Source organism: Aplysia californica, unplaced genomic scaffold (genome assembly GCF_000002075.1).
Source record: "Aplysia californica isolate F4 #8 unplaced genomic scaffold, AplCal3.0 scaffold00004, whole genome shotgun sequence".
Classification (NCBI taxonomy): domain Eukaryota; kingdom Metazoa; phylum Mollusca; class Gastropoda; order Aplysiida; family Aplysiidae; genus Aplysia; species Aplysia californica.
The window spans coordinates 1,710,630-1,717,344 of record NW_004797274.1 but is presented as its reverse complement, the minus strand read 5'-3'; positions in this window follow the sequence as shown (position 1 = coordinate 1,717,344).

The window sequence follows — 6,715 nt, the reverse complement described above, 5'->3', positions numbered from 1 at the left end:
AACAGAATTCGCCAAAATCATCACGCAGTATTTCAAAAGCAAAAAACACTAGAAAACTCTAGCTTGGACACATGTGTAGTACATACATTCAATTTTTTATTTCATTGTTTTTCAAGTGTCCAAATGTGGCCACCGTCGGCAGCACGGAGAGCATCAAGCTGATATGATCATGAGAATGCTTCTTAAACGCGCCTCAGGATGTCTCAGTCCACCGTGTTGATTGTAGACGTTATTCGATCTTTCTTGTCATCAATACTTGCTGAAGTGAAGGAACATAAACTTTGTCTTTAATTAACAAACCCCCACAAGAACTGAACATCCATTTTACTGTATGCAGATTCGAATGACTTCATTTTTCAACAAATTGGAGCTCCGCCCCAGTGGCATCTCGAGGTTCGAGCTTATCTGAATGAAAACGTTACTTAGCGGAGGATTGGTAGGAGAGGTTCTAAAGACCTCGCTCTCTACTCTCTGCGCTTGGCCTGCTAGTTCCCCGGGCCTCACTGTGTGTGATTTTTTCTGTTAGGATTATGTTAAAGACGAAGTTTATGTTCCACCACTTCCAGATAGCACGGTGGACAGAGCCATCCTGAGGCGCGTTTGGGAGGAATTCTCATGTCGGGCTGATGTTGTCTGTGCTGCTAGTGGAGGCCACATTCAGAACTTTTAGAACATGAAATAAAAACTTGAAGATACGTACAACACATGTGTCCAAGCTAGATCTAGAGTTTTCTAGTGTTTTTCGTTTTATATATATCGCCTGACAATTTTGACGTATTCGTTTTGAATCACCCTTTATATCAATATACTATATATAATATAATATATAACGTATGTGTATCAGACGGTGGAACCAGGCGCAGGTCAATTGTTTGGGGCATGTGGAGTTATTGGTATTATCTTGTTTTATTTGTCTTGCTTTTGAAGAAAAAAAAATCCATTCGCCTATTTTCTGTTATCTTATTTCTATTACTGCCTGCACTGATTATGGGACATTTTTTCTTTTTCTTATCTTTCTCTTCTCTTCTTTTTTTCTCTTTTCTTTTCATATACTCCCTTTTCGACCTGAACCCCCTATGTAAGCGTCCCATCATTCTTTAGTGACTTTGTTTTACTGTCATTGTGTGCTTTTTTGTACTCCTAGTAGCCCAAGTAAGCTCACCACCCCCACCCCTCAGAAGGAAAAAATACAATCAAACCTTATTTGGGCTGACTTTTTTCGACGGTAACTGATCTCCAGAATTGAAGTGTTAGTTTTGCTTTCCCAGTTAGACGTCTTTGTTGTTCAGTTTAGATTTCTCTGTGTGGTCGACGACAGAATACCACAACCAGTGTATAAATTATAGACTATAATTAAGTAAAATAGATGTTCTGAGAAAAAAGAGTCAAGTTTTGGTTCTAAGTTTCACTGTGGTCACAGTTTCGTACCTTACTCTTTTTTAATCAAAGGACGTAAACGCCCCGTATGCCATGGGCTTTTGGTTAATGTTACTCACTTCAGGGGTCAAAATAAAAAGTGAGACACTGCACCCGGGCTCATTTTTAGATTGCTTGGTGTCGTGTGTGTTCGTCTCTCCTGTTTACAGTCGTGTGTGTATACAAACATTACATGGTGTCAGAAGTCAGTGGTTAACGTATCACAAGTACCAGAATGCCTCATTTCAAGCCTCCCGAACCGTTTGATTTTTCCAAACCTCACGAGTGGCCCGAGTGGCGACAGCGTAATGCTACGATACCGCACAGCCACCAAACTGAGCGCAGAGACCGTAGCAATCCAAGTAAGTGCATTAGTTTACACTATGGGACGCAAAGCTGAACAGATATAACACCTTCACGTTCCCTGCTCCCGTCGAATGTAACGATCCTAGGGACAACTTTGACACTGTCTTAGAGAATTTCAACGCTCACTTTGTCCCCAAGCGGAATCTTTTCCACGTAAGAGCAAAGTTTCATGCACGAAAACAAAACAGAGGGGAGACAATAGAAGAATATGTTAGAGCCCTGTACGAACTTTCAGAACATGCAGCATTTAAGGACCGAGATGAAACCATTAGGGATAGACTCGTCCCAGGAGTACTGGACAATGAACGTTCAAGGCGCTTACAACTCGAGGCAACTCTTACTTTGAAATCGGCCATCGATATAGCACGCGATTTCGAGCTCGTAAAGGGTCTAGTCAGTAGCCAACAGCCAACGTCAGCTAGGTGCAGCAGTCACAGCAGATGCAGTGCGTTACGGCCAGGGGAGATATTCGTCGTCTGCTCACCCCAGTTGTAGAGGCGGCCGAAGAACAGGTGGACACTCACAACACAGAGGCGGCCATGCATCACCGTCAACGTCCTCTAACTGCGGCAACTGTGGAAGAGGTCATGCCCAAAACAATTGTCCAGCACGTGGGAAAACTTGCAGAAAATGCGGCAAGCCCAATCATTTCGCAACAGTCTGTCGCAGCAGCAGCCGCAATGTCAATGAAATCACTGAATCGGAAACTCCTTCTACGTTCTTTTTAGGTGCTGTTGACAAAGACTCGGACAGTAATGTCGTTCCTGGTGTGAACTTCGGCGAAGTTAGCGAGCCACCATGGCACGTTACACTGAACCTTGGAGGGAGAGCTACAGCCTTCAAGGTAGACACAGGGGCCGATGTTTCGATAATGTCGAAAGCCGACTACAACCGCCTCAGTCCTCGTCCAAAGCTGAAAACAACGTCTCCAGTTCTTCGTTATCTTGGTGGAGTCATATGGAGCGTGGGACAATTTATCGCGACTACACAGCATAACAATCCCAACTTTGCGTTCCGTGTTTTCGTCCTTGACGACGACACCGACTGTCATCTCAATCGCGACACCGCAGTTCGTCTGGGACAGATCTCTCGAGACAGAATAGACGCTGCCAACCTTGTGTTCGGCGATGTGGGACCTGAACCTGTATGCTGCGAGCCAGTGAATATCATCTTGAAAGAAGATGCACAGCCATACTCCGTGAACGTCGCACGTCGGATTCCCATTCCACTCATGGACGAAGTCAAGGCTGAACTAGACCGCATAGAGGCCGCAGGTGTCATTGAGAAGATCAGCGCTCCAATTGACTGGTGTGCGCCCATGGTCCCGGTCAGAAAAAGGTCTGGTAGCGTTAGAATCTGCACAGATCTGAAAAAGCTCAACCTGTCGGTGAAGCGTGAACGATTCATGCTGCCGACGATATACATATTGTACAAACTCAGCGGATCAAAACAAGTTCCGCAAGCTTAATGCAACTTCTTCTTTTTGGCAGTTGGCACTGGACGACGACTCGGCGAAGCTGACTACTTTCATAACCCCGTTCGGTCGGTACTTCTGCAGACGTCTCTACTTTGGAATCACCTCTGCGCCTGACATATTTCAGCGCACAATTTAAGACATTCTAGCGGGTATAGACTTTGTTGAGTGCTTTATGGACGGCATCCTCCTGCACGCGGATGGTCAGGAGAAACACAATGAGCTGAAGAAAAAAGTCTTCCAGTGGCTAAAGGAACGTGGGGTCAAGTTGAACAAATCCAAATTCAAGTTTGACAAGGATAAAATCGATTTTCTGGGCCACATCATCAGCGGAAAGGGTGTAAGGCCAGATCCATCCAATGTCAGCGCCATCACTGAGATGCCAAAGCCAGAGAACATTACAGACTTGCGACGAGTTCTCGGCATGGTGAACTATTTTGGCAGGTTTGTGCCAAATCTGTCAACAGTCATGAAGCAGCTCACCGATCTTCTGAATCAAGATGCTGAGTTGGCCTGGACTCCTGCACCGTCATCTGCCTTCACTGAAGTCAAGAAGTTGCTGTCGTCAGCTCCAACACTCGCCTTCTTCTTCATGAGGAATCCTGTCGTTGTACGCGCCGATGCAATCAGCTACAGACTAGGGGGAGGTCTCCTCCAGAAGGACAGGGGTGATCTTCAGCCAGTGGCCTACTGTTCCAGAACTCTATCTAGGGCCGAGAAGAACTACGCTCAGATTGAAAAGGAACTGTTGGCCGCCGCCTGGGGGTGCGAAAAGTTCGATCTATACCTCATCGGGCTGCCGTCATTCACACTGCTCACCGACCACAAGCTCATTGTGCTCCTGGTCAACTCTAAGGAACTGAGCGATGCACCTATCCGCTGCCAACGGATGCTGAAGAGGATGATGCGCTACAATGGAAAAGCAGAATGCACCCAAGGGAAAATCAAGGGACTCCTTGTCCTAACGTCCTGTAGTGTGCACCGAATCTGAAGAATTTGGAGAAGAAATCGAGGCTCATGTCGCTACAATCCAGATGTCATAGGATGCCACGGATAGCAAACTTGACGAAATCAGAAACAAGTGTCAACAGGATCCAACGATCAGTGCTTTGATACAATACACCAGAAGCGGTTGGCCGAAATTTATCTAAAACGTCAGGTCCGAAGCTCGTGACCTCTACGCAGTCTCCAGTGAACTGAGCGAAGTCCATGGACTACTCGTCAGAGGCAACCGCATCGTAATCCCCAAAGCAATGCGAGGAGAGATGCTCAGCAGGATCCACGACGGTCACCTCGGAGTGTCGAAGTGTCGAGAACGGGCCAAATCTTCCATTTGGTGGCCTGGTCTCAGCTCCGAGATACGAGAAGTCGTCTCAATATTCAAAGGGGAGATGTCACGGTAGTCCCAGTTTCGTACCTTACTCTTGTTTAATCACGGGACGTAAGCGCCCAGTAGGCCATGGGCTTTTGGTTAATGTTACTCACTTCGGGGATCAACGTAAAAAGTGAGACACAGCACCCGGGCTCATTTTTAGATTGCTTGGTGTCGAGTGTGTTCGTTTCTCTCGTTTACATTTACAGTCGTGTGTGTATACTAACATTACACTAAGAATACCGGAATAGCGATAGACCTAAATTCTAGTAACATTTTACTGGTTAGGGATAGAGTTAGGGGCAGTAAGGGTTTAGGGTTATGTCATAGTAGTCGTTGGGACTGGGGCCAAAACAGGATTATTACAAAAGACTAGAGAACGCTTGAGAATTTCAGTCAAATGGATGCATACTCCTCCTAGATCTATTTGATGCGGTACATCTAGATCGATGTGACATGTTGGGACTTCGTTCGACTTGCCTCCCTGAATTCGGTAAACAGTGCGCTAGGTTTAGACTGTACTACTGAAAAAAGAACGTTTAAAAAATAAAGAAATGAATGAATAAATGAATGAATGAATGAATTAATTAATTAATACGATAAAGAAATAAATGAAAATATTTTTAAAATGAATAAATACATGAATAAATCAATGAATGAATAAATACATGAATAAATCAATGAATAAATAAATAAATAAATAAATAAATAAATAAATAAATACATAGATAAATAAGAGATGTGCTAAGTTAATCATCTTGTTTGATTTGCAAGAAGCGCCAGGAAAGTTTAATTAGCACAGCTCTCCCTGAGGACAGTACTAGTGTGTGGAAAGCATAAAAAAAGACAGATTCAAGAATGCTCCTTTAGAGATTCGAACTAATTAGTCTTATAGGTATCACAATCCAGTACGGTAACAATTCATTTGTCAACTTTTGAATAGTATAAAGTCAACTCCGGAATATATCTTTTGTACACAGCACAGAGGGCTAAAAATGACAATAATAAATAGCAGTACAATTTGTACAGCAGACACCCCCGCGCAACAGCAAGCATTTTGAGCTTCACAATCTGATATGGTTTGGTTTTTTTCGTCTTTCGGCGTTAAAAATATCCTAGTTCATATATCAATTTATATATTATGCCTACGAAACGTTACAGGGCGCTTGTGCGGGCAGGCGACCAAACAAAAACATTTAAAAAACTACGACAACAAAAAACCCCCCAAAAACTTGATCCAGTGATATTGTGTTGGTCCGCTTATGACCCGTATGCAAAGATCTGAGAAGATTAAACAGAGCGATTTCATTTCACCTTTTTTTAAACCACGGTCAGACAAAATTGAACCATCTATACCCCACAAGACCCTAGTCCACTCACAAACATTCTCAGCTCCCCCGGGGGGGGGGGGGGGGGGCATTCAGCGCTTGTAGTCGATCAAACGCTTAAACACTAACAAACTGACAAGGTCAATCGTTGTTTATAAAACGTTATTATTCTCAGAAAACGAATACTCACCATACTGCGTTATTCCCCCAACTCTCTACCTGCACACAGATTCATACACCCTCAAGGTTCGTCAGATGTATCATCTCCAAGCAACTCAAAATAATGACAAGAGAGCGAGACCGTATCTATGTGCTGTGGAAAGGCAAATTAAAGACCTTCTCTTCGTTAAGGATTACAGCGTTGTGTCCGAATCTGACGAATCGAGAATGTTAAAATGATAATAATGCTCTTTGTATTGATTGAGACGGAAATGCTATAACGAGACTGTATCTGTCTATTGATTCTCGTGCTCTTCAGGACACTCCATAATAAACACTGTTGCAAAAGGTCAGGTCAGAGGATTTGCCAGTGGCCATCTGCCGCTGCTTGCTAGAGATTGTCATCTTTGAGGAGGTGACAAAATATTTTTCTTTACGCTCGGCTGTCACTGGATAATCATACAGTTAAATTTATTAACAGTTTGGAAAACAAAAAGAAAGTCGAGGTTTGAATCTGTGTCCGTTTCGAATAATTTAATGTAGTATGTTTCGTTAATTCGCTGCCCTGTCCTCGAACCAATTCTCTCTCTCTCTCTCTCT